Source organism: Zalophus californianus, chromosome 12, assembly GCF_009762305.2.
Source record: "Zalophus californianus isolate mZalCal1 chromosome 12, mZalCal1.pri.v2, whole genome shotgun sequence".
Lineage (NCBI taxonomy): Eukaryota > Metazoa > Chordata > Mammalia > Carnivora > Otariidae > Zalophus > Zalophus californianus.
This window is the reverse complement of record NC_045606.1, coordinates 33,576,722-33,590,697: the sequence shown is the minus strand read 5'-3', so window position 1 is coordinate 33,590,697 and position 13,976 is coordinate 33,576,722. Positions and strand designations below refer to the sequence as shown.

Sequence of the window (13,976 nt, the reverse complement as noted above, 5' to 3'; positions counted from 1 at the left end):
TGGAAGAGGGAGGACTCAAGACTGATACTGCCTTTTCTGGTTTGGACAAGGGGTGGGTGGGGGCCCTTGATTAAGATAGGACACTTATAAGAGGAGCAGGTTTGGAGGAAATGGAATGATTTCAGTATTGGATATCCAAGCAGAATGGCTACAAGGCCACTGCGGATATGGACCTAGAGCTCAGGAGTGAAAGTTGGGCTGGAAAAGCAGATCCGGAATCGGCGGCAGAGAAATGATAATTGAAATCCTAGGAGTGGGTGAGATGGCTCAGGGAGTGGGTGGAGAGTAACCAGCATCAAAAGCAGAGCCTGGAGGAACATAATCAAGGGACTAGGAAGAGGAGTCGGCAAAGGGAAGTGAGAGAGAACAAGCAGAGGAGCAGTAGGAAGGCCTATGTGCTACGGAAGTCAAAAAAAAAGTTTGACAGTATCCAGTGGAGTTAAAAGGGTGGCCGAGTTAGAAATGGGAACACATGCATTGCAGAAGCAAAAGGAATGGAGTGTTAGTATCCTTGTCAAGAGCCATGTCTCTGGAGCACTGGGGTAGGTTGAGGGATGCATGTAAGCCAAAGCACTCATTTTAATCTGTATTTCACAGAAAATAATGGGAAATTTTCTTGAGTCCTTTCTACAGGCCAGATACTGTATTAGGTACTTTATATACTTCATCTCATTTAACCATCAAAACCAAACAATATCATTTCTATGAAATAGATGCCATTATTAACATCCCCATTTTTCAGGTGAGGAAGCTGAAGTTTAAAGTTAAGTAATTACACAAAGGAATAGATAGTAAGCAGACAGCTAGAATTTGACCTCAAGGAGTCTAACTCCAGAATGTACACCCTTAAACATTATACTATACCCTCTAAATGATCTGCCATAAATAACACCATTCACTCATACATTCAACAAACCTACTGTGTGCCAGGCACTATTCCAGGTGCTAGTGATCCAACAGCATACAAAGCGATGCCCCTGACCTCATAGAACTTAACCTTCTATTGGAGGAGATAGTAAACAAATTAAAAAGTGCATGCATATTTTCAGAACTCAGTGTAATGAACACTAAGAAAGGAGGGTAAGTTGCCGGAGAGTGGCTAGAGAAAATTGCTATTTTAGATCGTTGTCTTCCTGAGATGACACTTCGGCTAAAACTTGAATAAATTCATTGACTAAGCCGTGAGAAGTTGCATTCCAGGCTGAAGGAGGAGGAAGTGCCACCATCTGAGGTAGGGTGGTGGCAGGAGTGGGTACAGAAAGATCAAGGGAAAACTGGTAAGCCATAAAATTGGTAAGGGAGGTAGGGCTGCATCACGTTCAGCTTCATAGGTAAGAGGTTAGCTGTTGTTCTAATAGTGATGGGAAGAGACGTCTGGGTGGCTCAGTCAGTTAAGTATCTGCCTTCGGCTCAGGTTGTGATCCCGGGGTCCTGGGATCGAGTCCTGCATCTGGCTCCCTGCTCCGCGGGGAGCCTGCTTCTCCCTCTCCCTCTGCCCCATCCCCCCTCATCCTTGTTCTCTCTCTCTCTCTCTCAAATAAATAAGATCTTTAAAAAACAAAACAAAAAAGAGTGATGGGAAGTCTTGGGAGGATTTTGAGCAGGACAGTGATAAACACTTACATTTTATTAGCTTGCAACAGAGCCCAGACTTTGAATCCTGTGACCATCATCCTTTCCATTATTCTCTGGAATCGAGACACCATGTGGCACCAAGCACTTGACATGCACCCAGTCCAAACTGATATGTATTCTAAGTGTTAAATACACACCAGATTTCAAAGACTTGGTACCAACAAAAGAATGAAATAGATCTCATAAGCCATTGCTTATATTCAGTCAACATTCACTGTATGTTGAAATGATAATATTTTAGATATATGAGGCTAAATAAAACATAATATTCAGATTAATTTCACCTATTTCTTTTTACCTTTTTAAAAAAACGTGCGTACTAGAAAATTTTAAATCTCATACATGGCTTGGGTTATATTTTTATTAGACAGCCCTGGTCTAGACAACTTCCCTTCTGCTCTCAGCTTCATAATGCGATGAAGACAAATGAAATAACTTGTGTGGGGCATTTTGAGTTTTCTTAAGGAAACACATTATGTAACAACAAGATAAATTATTGAGGATGATAGTCAGCCAAAAAAATGTACCATTCTTTATAGGCCAAAGATAACGTTACTGACTTGGTTGTGGTTTTGTGTTGTTTTTCCAGCAGCAGTGATGAGTTTGCATAACATCCGTAATGTTTCTCTCCCCACCCATTCCACCCCCTCTCTATGCTCCCTTATGACCAAAACAGCAGGTTTTTTAAATACCTGGCACAGGTTAAGAATGCAGTTCTCCGCCATGGAAATTTTTCTCTGTGCAAAGTACTCAGTCCCATATAGGTTTGAACCTCAGCCTATTTCATGTGAAATTCTAATTGTCTGGTCTACTCAGGCAAGCAGCTTCCAAATGTCAGTAATCATATCTATTATCATAATTATAGAATACTCTTGGTTCTCTTATACTTAATTCAAAATATGGTCAATCAGAATGTACTTTTAGTGAAAAAATTTACACATAGGCTTTGACCAAGAAATTTGTTTTTCTTTGTGAATTTGTATCTGTGAAAAGTCTCACAATGTTATAAATTAAACCATATTTTGATTTACATATGGCAGCATTAAAAATATTATTATAAGACATGGGACTTACCAGGGATGATATAACCATATTACTCTATCCAAGGTCTTGAACACCAGTGAGAAAACAGAAGGACCAAATGGACGCTCCTTCATCTCTGCTCACTTCTGCTCCCACCTCCTTGTTCTGTCCTGACAGGTAGATGACAGGCCCTTCCACTTAATTTTCAGTCTCTACTGTTATGCTCTGGATTCAATCTCCTCCTCAAGGACCTCACTACTTTGCTTAACCTTTCTCTCCTGCATGTCACCGTCTCCTACCCTACTGGACCATCTCCATCAGCAACAAACAGGTTTAAAGTCTCTTGTCTTTAAACACACAGACATACCTCCCTTGTCCCCACATTTCCTTCCCTAAACTTTATAGCTTCTCTACTCCCCTTCATAGCAAAATCTTTCCACAGGGTTGCCCACAACTCTGTTTCCACTTCTTCATCTCCCATTCATTCTTCAATGCGCTAGTTTAGGTTTCTTTTCCCCGCTGAAATCACTCTTGTCAACAGGGCAAGACCTCCATGCAACCAAACGCAGGAGACCTCTCTGTCCTATCTTATGGTGTTCTCGGAGTACACATGGTAGAGTTGGCCACTCCTTCCTTGAAATACTCTTTATTTCCATGATGTTATCCTCTGGTTTCCCACCTATCCAATTGGCTACTCGTTCTCAATCTCCTTTCTAGCCCTTTTGTTTTTATCAGACCCTTAAATGTTGAGGACCCTCTGATTCCTTGGCCTCTCTCTTTATCTGCTCTCTCTGGAGAGCCTTTCAATCATTCCCATAGCTTTAAATGCCATCTAATTGCTGATAATTCCCAAACGTATACCCCAAATGTAAATTCCAAATTCATATATCCATATAGTTGAGTCTCAGCTATGTATCTCAAACTTAACATGTCTACAAATAAAATACTGATGTATTTTTCTCATACTAAGAGTAGTAAGAATAGTAATAAGAAGACAAAAAAGGAGGAGAAGAAGGAAAGGGGAAAAAGGAAGAAAGGAAGGAAGGAAGGATTATATTTTGCTCTAACCAAAAATCAAGATGCCCCTTACTTCCCATATTTAATCATATTTATAATATAATTAACTATATTTAATCCACGAGCAAACTGTGTCTAGCCTATCTCCAAAATGTCTCAGACTCTTCTCCTTCTGTTCATCTCCACCACTACTACTCTAAATCAGAGCATCATTATCTCTCATTTGGACTATTGCTATATCCTCCCAACCGACCTCCCTGTCTCTGCTCTGGCACCTGCCCAGTTCATTTTCAGAACAGCCAAAGGATTCTTTTTAAACCGTGAAAGTTCATGTCACTCTCCTGACTCTCCTGTTTAAACTGTTCAGTGGTTTGACAACTTCCCGCCACACTCGGAATGAAATCCAAACACCTGACTGTCACTCACAGCTCCACATGGTTCAGCCCCTGCCTAACTCCCCCCACCAACTCTTCCTCACCTTGGGGCCTTTGTACTTGCTGATCTCTCTACCTGGAATGCTCCCTGACTCCAACCTCCTCCTCTCATTTGAATGACAGGCTCCTTTTGATCCCTCAAGTCTCAACTTAAATGTCATCTCAGAGAGCCTTCCAGCTTACCCATTTTAAAGCAACCTCACTCGTTTATTTTTTTACACAAGGCCTTGTTTGTTTCCCTCCCTGTATTTGCCATAATTCTGATTACATATTTTTGTATGTTTGCTTTCTTGACTCTCAGCCCCTGTCCCTCCCTTTTCCTTCCAGATCAGAGGATTGATATGCTGATTGGGATAAGACACTGGATGCTGAAGCCAAGCCCCACCCTGCTTCTCCCTCTTCTTGGAAGCCAGCTTATCTACTGAGTGTGTACTGTCTGCATGCCCTTGTCAGGAGTTTTACAAGAACGGGCCTGTGATGGTTCAGTGTCTGTGGCTGAGTGTGAAGTCCAGTTCAGGCCTAAAGTATTAGGAAGCCCACTATGATGATACAGCTACGCTATGACCACAGGAGCTCCATCAGTAAGAATGCTGACATTTTGATCTAGATCTCAACATCTTTGGAGATCACATAGAGAAAAGAGAGGTGTTGTACATTGACCCATACAAATACCAGTTATCTCTTTCCTGAAATGAATGGAAATCTAGGACTATAGCTTTTCAGTCTTCTTAAACGATGGTATCCTTTCTTTAAACCATGTATATCTTATAGTCCCAATATGTGAAAAAAAATGATTAACAAAAAAATGCAGAGATATTCTGATTACAGTAGTGATTAAATTAATTACTACTTTTTATGTAGCAAGTAAGAGGAAGCTCAATTCAGATTAACATGCAATAAGAAAAATTCATTGGTTCACGTAACTGAATATTGGGGAATTTACCCATATCAGGGAGAGGCTGATCCTAGATCAAATGACCATGACCAGTTCCTAGGTTTTTTTTCCTCTCCATTTTTTTGGCTCTGCCAAGAGCTCTGAGAAGCTCAAGATGGAAAAGGAAATTTTACTACAAACAAATAATGTTTAAGAGACCTCTGCCCTTGTGGTTCAAAAATGGCTACCAGAGATTCCTGGAGCTACTTCTCTTCACTTGTGTCCAGCAGCAGAGAAAGCATCTCTGTCCGGACCATCTGTCAAAACATATATTTAAATTTTTTAAATGTTTTCTTTCTCTCAAGAAACATGGGCAAAATCTCTTGGATTGAATTATGTGCTATCTTGAACTAATCAATTCCTACAGCCAGGAACATCAAATTCCAGGTCTTAACCGCAGAGCTGAGATGGCATCAACCACCAAAGCCATGCAACTGAGAAGGAGCTGGAGGTGTTCTTGCTGTGGAAAGTGAGGAGTAGATGTTGAATGGAGGCAACCAATCAATATCTGTGTAAGTCTAAGAGGCTTGAATAACTGTCGCCTGATGTACAGCCCCTCTATACGGGTTCAACCTCTTATAATGTAAAATCCCCTCTGTATCTTCCAGAGTATTTGGGATCTTCCTTCCCTCTCTTTCTTTTTCTTTCTTTCTTTCTGTCTTCTTTCTTCCTTCCTTCCTTCCTTCCTCCCTCCCTTCCTTCCTTCCTTCCTTCCTTCCTTCCTTCCTTCCTTCCTTCCTTCCTTTCTTTCTTTCTTTCTTTCTTTCTTTCTTTTTTCTTTCTTTCCAAATGGATTGGCCAGGATAAATATCTGTGCTCATATAGTTGCCCTATTTACAAGGCCCTAAGGGGAGCTCTTTGGAAGAGCTTAAAATTTTAAGAAAGTGTGTACTAAAGGTGGGAAGGAAAAAGACCCATTTCACAGGACACATAAAAGACTAGCCACAGGGAGCCTAGGTGGTCAGTCAGTTAAGTGTCTTCTTTCAGCTCAGGTCATGATCCCAGGACCCTGGGATGGAGGCCCACATCGGGCTCCCTGCTCAGTGGGGAGTCTGCTTCTCCTTCTTCCTCTGCTCCGCCCTCTGTTCACGCGCTCTCTCTCTCTCTCTCAAATAAATAAATAAAATTAAATTAAAAAAGCCAGTCACAGCATTTATCACCAGCGCCAAGTGCTAAAGTGCCAAATGAGCAAAGGCTTGAAAAACAAATGCAAGAGAACAGGATCCACTGGGGGAGGGGAGGTATGTGGTCTTCTGGGGCTGGGGGTGGGAGTGAGGAAGGGAGTAAGTGGCCATGGATTGTTTCAGATAAGCTTTCCTAAAATGGAATGACACAAGAAAGCTCCTATTAGGCTGTCTCTCCTTTCCTCTCTCCTCTGCAGTCACCTTTCTTGTATCACTTGATGATAGAAAGGCATATCTCACACTCCTCCCAAACCTACTAAGTCATTGCCTAGGTTAGAAGAACCTTTAGGGTGCTCAAGAAAGGGGGAATGAATGACTCTAATGATAGGGTAATTAATCCTTTTGCAAGTCAGATGGACTCCAATTCTCCGTTTTCCACAAAGGGAAGGATGCCTAATTGAGTTGTCAGATGAGAAATTACTAAAACTAATCTTGATGATAGATTACCATGTAAATTTTGGCATAGAACTGAGAAGAATTCAAAGAATTGAGCCCTATTGCTGTAACAAACCTCTATTGTTCCTATTTACTTATTTAGGTGAAGAGTTTCTCAGCACTTGTTACCTACATATCCTACATTCATCATTAATGCTGAAGCCTGTTATATTTATCCCTGGATATCTGGGGAGAAAGACTTTACCCATCTCATTAAGAACCACAATCCCAATACAATTTTACATTTTATGTCTAGTAATTATTCATCAATACTTGTAATGCATTTATGCTATTTTGAGAGATTGTGTAGAATTTTCTAACACTTAGAGCCTTATGGTCACAAAAACTTTAAAATTATTTCCCTTTATTGACATATTTTCATTGCATACAAGTATGTGATTCATGAAATTTTTTAAGTATAAAGATATATTAGGAAGTGGAATGGAAATATAATTTCAAGAAGAAAAACAAACAAAAGAAAATTTCCTACAGGTAAAGAAGAACTGATTTATGTATACTTACAATGTATGATGGGGCATCAAATTGTTATATTATTTAGATTCTACTAGAGAGTTTTTAAATAGTGATGGACAGCTTATTTTTAAATGTCATTATTGGAATTTATATGTATATTTACAAGTCTTTTAGCATGATAAAGAATCTTAGGCATCAACTTAGAAATGTGGTGAGGAATTTATTGCTTCTTAAAATATTTTAGGAGTACTTGAGTTCAAATGACTGGAGACAATGAAAGGAGAAAATTATGTTAGACAACAAAATGAGCAAGGAAAGAACAGGACTACTGTTGAGACTGATTGTGCAATGAAATATGATGACAAAGGACCTGTCTGCATACATTTGCTTTCGTGTCCTTTATCAAAGTGAAAGATCTAACAAAGAATGATTGAATGGACACTGGTAAAGGGGAAGAGAAGCTGGAGATGGAAAAAGAAATTGTAACAGCGTACCCATCTCCCTTGGGAGCCAACAGACGGTAGTAAGAATAGTAAGGATTGAAATCAGCCAGGATTGACTCAGAATTCTAACCTGCCAGCCCTCATCTACGTGACCGTGGGCAAGATGCTTCAGCCACCTTATCTGAATTACGGATATAGGTTAAATTTCATAGGCTGTAGAGTGCTGCCCATAGAGTCAAACACGGCAATACGTAAATAGTGGCTGTTGTAATGAGGTAGCTGTGGGCTTTGGAGCACCTTATCCTCCTTGAGCTTCACTTCCCTCCTGTCTATCACAGGAATAATAACATCTACCTCTTAGGATTACTACGAGGATTACACGATAATAAAGCTGAGAGCACTTATAATATAAAGAAGGCATTCGATAAAATTAGTTCTTTCCCTACTTCTTCCTTCTCTAGCTTCCTATTGATTTAGACAATTCTATGGACCCCTGATGGGTCATGATGAAAAACGGTCTATTTCCAAATACTAATTCATAAAATTGTATACTACTTTTATTGTATCTACTGGCAAAGAGACTAAATCTGAAATGATTCTTTCTCTTGCTGAGAAAGGAGACCAGGGTCTCATATTACAAATGACTCTATCCTTATAGATAGGACCTTTCTGCCTTACTAGCAAATCTCATTAATGACAAAATTATTTTCGTGAAATTGTAGAAGACAGATACGTTGCTTATCTATGACCACACAATCAATCCTCTCATAAAAAGGATTCCCTCACAAAGAAAAAATTCTTCCCAAGTGTTTCCTTTTGTCTTAGGAGTGAAAAGATAAAGCATTTATTAATTTGTGGGAATAAATGTTGTTGATCAATGTGATTCACTTATTTTAGACAGTGCCAAATGTGTCCCCTCTCTGTAGTATTGTGTACAAAACAAAGGCCAGTTTAAGATGAGCCAGGGTGCCCAGAAAGGAGTTAAGGAACCAAGTTTCACGGAACAGGCAGGGAAGTTGTCTAAAATCACTTCCTCCATTTTAATCTGTGGGATAATGTCCATTCGGTTGTTTTCAGAAATAAGCTGCCAATTTGCTGCTCCCTGTTGAGGAGAGGCTGTAGTGAACAGTCAAAAGGCACAGGAAGGTCCTCCATCAGCCAGGATCCCCACAGGAAACAAATGGCACCCTCCGAAGGAGTGAAAGAAGCACTGTTGAAGCAGGAGAGTAGGTACGTGGGTGTCCATTATCCTCGTCTCTCTCTGTCTATGTTTGACATTGTCCAGAGTGAAATATATAAAAACAAAGAGAAGAGTGTAAAAGAGAGACTGATGAAAGTTTATTTGCAAAGTTGTGGGCAGGAGTTCAAGGGAAACTAGGGAGTGGCAACAATGGGAAATGCTACCAGCAGCAGGCTTGAAGGCATAAGGGAAAAGGACCAACTCCTGACACCCAGGGAGCCCTGGAGGAGTGGGAAAAGGCCCACCTGTCAGGAATTGCGGCCTTCGGTGGAGTAATGCGGCCACTGGCCACCATGGCCCAGGACATACTGTGTGAGGCTCAGTGCGAACTGAAAAAAGCAAGAAAAAAAATGTTGCTAAAGTCCTACATTATAGGGGCGCCTGGGTGGCTCAGTCGGTTGGGCATCTGCCTTCGGCTCGGGTCGTGATCCTGGGGTCCTGGGATGGAGTCCCACCTCGGGCTCCCTGCTCGGTGGGGAGCCTGCTCCTGCCTCTGCCTGCCGCTCCCCCTGCTTGTGCTCTCACACTCTCTCTCTCTGGCAAATAAATAAATAAAGATCTTTAAAAAAAAAAGTCCTACATTATAAAGCTTTAGGTTTTCTTCCACAGTATCTCTTCCCTCTCTCTTGACTGGTCATGTTTTTAAATGTTTCAATTTAACACCATTCTAAATGAAGAAAAAATGAGAAGTTTAAATCATTATCATGAATCTTGCCATTTACAATGTACAATGTTAGTTTGGTTTTGTTTTTTAAGTTTATTTATTTATGTATGTATTTAAGTAATCTCTACACTCAGCATGGGGCTTGAACTCATGACCCAGAGATCAAGCGTCGCATGCTCTTCCAACTGAGCCAGCCAGGCACCCCTACAATGTGCAATGTTAGCTTTAGATGCAATATGAGAGCATTTAACACATATGCAAAATCACCAAAATGATACGATGTGTATTTTATAGTTCCCGCATACATATATTTTTTTTTTACTAGAACAGTATAAACACTACACAAAACTAGCTCAATTGTTTATTTCACTTCTTTACATACACACATTGTACCAACACTCTTTGCCTTTGGCTTACTGATGAGTAAAGAGGAACTAAAAGGAAAAGCGGCTGTGGATTGCCCTATCTTTCCCTTTCCTTCTATGGCATTAGTTTTAGTGTAAGTGGTTGGCTAATATAGGGAAGTAACATGAGTAGGAAAGAATATAAGAGTTCTTTGGTTGTTCGTGTTTCTTAGAATGTCATTACCTTTCTTCTGAATTTGAAGCAAATTTTGGTTCAAATGGAAAGAGGCATTTTAGAGTTTAATCAGTCATAGATGTGATATGCTTTACCTTGTACTTGCTTTGAGTCTCACTGAACTCCCACAGATTCACAGGAATCCTGTTATCATGGGGCTCTGGAGATGCTACATGCAAATGGGGCAGCCGGAACTGGCCGACACATACAGTGTGTATCTCCTCTGTTTGTGTATCAGACTTCATTAACAAAACTCACATTCAAAGACAAAATGAAGAATTTCAAAGTTGTGTCAGCAAAGCATTGAGTCAAGTGCAGGGCCCTTCCAAGCGTGGGGCCCTACTGACTACACAGGTTCCAAGCTGGGACCAAAGAAGAAGCCAGGGGCATCAGCCCTTTCCTCCTGTCATCCCACCTCCTGTGGGGGTCCCCACTGGTGGACCCTGACTAAATTGCAAGGGATCCAGGGATGCATTGCAACAGACTAGGGGAGAGAAGTGTGGAGAGGGGGGTCTGGAGTGGCAAGCAGAATATCCAGTACAGGCAGCTAGCTCCCCCATCTCTTTCCAAAAAAATCAGTTCCTTTTTAATTCAGCTAAGATAAGAAGGACCAGGCAGGTTCCAGGTGTGGCCTTATGCTGATGCAATTTTATGAGCCCTCTACACACATTAATTAATTAATTAAACAAAATTACAATTATAAATTGAGTACGAACTGGCCATTTATTTAGAATGAGAAAAGAAATCACAGTAAAACACCAGAGCTTGAAAGGTTCAAGTCCTTTTTGTCTGAGGTCTCTAGGACATATACCAGAAATGCCTACACAGACATGTTTCCTTTACAGCCTGGCTTCCCTTTCCCACCTAGAACACTCTACAACGTCAAGCAACTCCCGCCACTCCCAGGGGCCTGGGGAAATGAAGAGCCTTGAAGATTAAACTTCATTAGCTTTATGATAAATCTTTCTGTAGGCCCCAAAACCTGGAACATAGAATTAAGTGACTATGGCGCAGCAAGCTTCCTAGTGGGCAAAAATTGTGGGCCCTTGGGCCGTGATGGGACTCCTTTCCCTACCGCACATGTCAAAGGAAGTTAGCCTGGAGTTTGGGCTCTTCTGACCTAGTGCTTTTTCACTATGGTCAGGAAATGCCATTAAATTTCAGATACACCATGTAGGAAACTGAGGAGGTAGTGGATAGTCAAGGCCACTCCTTGGCAGCCTTCATTTCTTATCCATCCCTTGTGTTGTTTGTTGGCTAAGTTGGAATAAGCCAAAGGGAAAACAACCTTAGGACTCATTGTTCTTGGTCACCTTCAAATCCTGACCAGACTTTGTGGCCTAATCAACAGGTTCCTCTGTAGGCAAAAATATTCCTGGGCTTTCCTCATAATAGCCGAGGCACCATGGGGACCCACTTAGATTCAGAAAAAAGAAGGAACAGTTCAGCTAGATAAAAGGGCTGTCCTGGATTGGGTCTGGGGGCCTGAGCAGGAGCCCATGGGAGGACAGAAAAGGGTGGACAAGGACAAAAGAAAGGAATTACAGATATATTTAGGAAAATGGAAAGATGCTGGGGCGCCTGGGTGGCTCAGTTGGTTAAGCAACTGCCTTTGGCTCGGGTTATGATCCTGGAGTCCCGGGATCGAGTCCTGTATTGAGCTCCCTGCTCAGCGGGGAGTCTGCTTCTCCCTCTGACCCTACCCCTTTTGTGCACTCTTTCTCTCACTCTCTCTCAAATAAATAAATATTCTTAAAAAAATGGGGGGGGATGGAAAGATGCTAAAGAAAGATTTCAAACTTTGCTAAGGCCCCGGTGTTGATGCACTCACTATTTGCTTTCGATAAATAAGTATGGGGGAAGCGGCTGATATCTGAATTAAGAACATGTGCCTAACATGAAAGCAGTTGATCTAAAGAAGGTAGTACGTAAGTGCCTAAGTTCAAATCTTGACCTTAGTTCATAAAAGCTATGAGACTTTGGTCAAGAAACTCAATCTCTCTGCCTCAGGCTTCTCATCTATAAGATGAAAGTATATTATGTTTCATTACATTATGTCATGTCACATCACATTCTGTTATGTTATATGGAGCTCTCCTCATAGCCTTATGTGAGAATTAGCTAAGTTAATACTTATAAACACCACTTATAATAGTTCTTAGTACATGTGAGATAATAGAAAATATATACATTGGTCTCTGCCTGCAGTTCCTGGCACAGAGCTCCTAGAACCCTGGCAATTTCCTAAGTGACAAGGGTGTTAGGAGCATCTTTGGTTCTAATATTTTGTCTTTGACCACAGTTCCTGACATAGAGCTCCCACATCCCTTCAAATGTCCTGGGTGATGGCAGTGTCTTTTGTTCTAATGAGGTGACTCTTAGCGGGTGCCTGGAGGGGGGCTGGTCACCGGCAGACCAAGTCACAATTAGAAGCTTGGAATTCTCAGCCCACCCTCAGCTCTCCCTAGAAGGGAGAGGTCTAAAAATGATGTTAATGATCGATCATGGCACTGTGATGTAGCCTCCACAAAAATCCCCAAAGGGTGGGGTCTGTAAAAGACTTTAGGTTGGTGAAAACACGGAGGTGCTGGGAGAAGACATGGAAGCCCCGTGTCCTTTCCCACATACCTTTCCCTCCATGTCTCTTCCACCTAGATGCCCCTCTGTATCATTTATCATAGCCTTTAACAAACTGGTAAACATAAGCAAGTGTCTTATTCAAATAAATGAATCCAAGGGGAGGAGGTCATGGGAACCTATGGAATTTGATGCTATCTCTAGGTACATAGTGTCAGAATTGAGTTAACTTCTAGGACACCCAGCTGGTGTCCCAGATCGGCCTGGTGGGGGAAAAACCCCACACATCTGGTGTCAGAAGTGCTGTGAGTGAGGTAATAAGAGTGTGAGAATAAAAGAGATACACAGGAGGAAGAATACAGGTTTTTTCCTACACCCTACACAATTAGTGCTGGGTAAAAGTGAGAAATTATTATTATGAAATGGTTCCAAATATAGCTCTTACACACATTTGGGCAATGTTTAAAGCTGTAAGATTTTTGCAACAGATGAAGAATCTAATCCATGTGCTTTTACTATGTATAATTTTATAAAAATTATCATTTTGAATGAATGGATATTTTTATGTTTAATATCTAGCCAAAGATAAGTATTGTGAAATTTTCATTAACCAAACATAGTCCTTTCTTAAAAAAAAAAAAAAAAAGCACAATCATTTCTGAACTTTTCTTACCAAAAAGCAGAGGTATACTTTACCTCTTCATATGTTGTAGGTAATCTTTTCTGGCTCGCCATTCCCAAACACTGAGGAAATATTGTTTTCTTTTTTTAACTTTAGTCAATTTATATACTGACATAGGGAGATTGGATGGAATACCAGATCCCACTGAGCAAAGAGCTCAGTGGGGTTCTTTCCTCATAAAGGTAACTTTAGGTTAGAATCAAGTCTGAGCAAAATAGACAGTTTAGAAAATGTTAGGGAGGCTTGCTTACCAGTCTTGTTTAATTCTAGAAGTCAAGTTGAAATAAAATAGAGTCAGACTTTCTGGATTCCTATACACCTCTGAGCAAACACATCACATAATCTCCCTGATTTCATGTCTTTATCCACTGAAGAATAATGGGGCAAGTGTTGCCGAGCTGCACTCCCAAGATTCTTGTGAGGATTAAAAAAAAAAAATTGTTTAAAAAAAACTGAAAATGGACAACTGCACGCAAAAGAATGAAACTGGACCACTTTCTTACACCATACACAAAAATAAATTCAAAATGGATTAAAGGCCTAAATTTAAGACCCCAAACCATAAAACACCTAAAAGAAAATATAGGCAGTAATCTGGACATCAGCCTTAGCAACATTTTTTCCAGATTTGTCTCCTCAGGCAAAAGAAAAAAAA

General features: G+C 40.7%; 1 long non-coding RNA gene across 1 annotated transcript in view; it reads right to left on the bottom strand.

Moving 5' to 3' along the window:
* Positions 1-8,585: 8,585 nt before the first annotated feature.
* The window catches only part of LOC113910995, a 30,718-nt gene continuing 25,327 nt past the window's right edge, over positions 8,586-13,976 (bottom strand). The window contains exons 2-3 of the long non-coding RNA XR_003516346.1: positions 9,065-9,148; positions 8,586-8,844 (exon numbers count right to left, since the gene is read on the bottom strand). This is a non-coding gene — a long non-coding RNA (uncharacterized LOC113910995). The remainder of the gene's footprint in view (positions 8,845-9,064; positions 9,149-13,976) is intronic.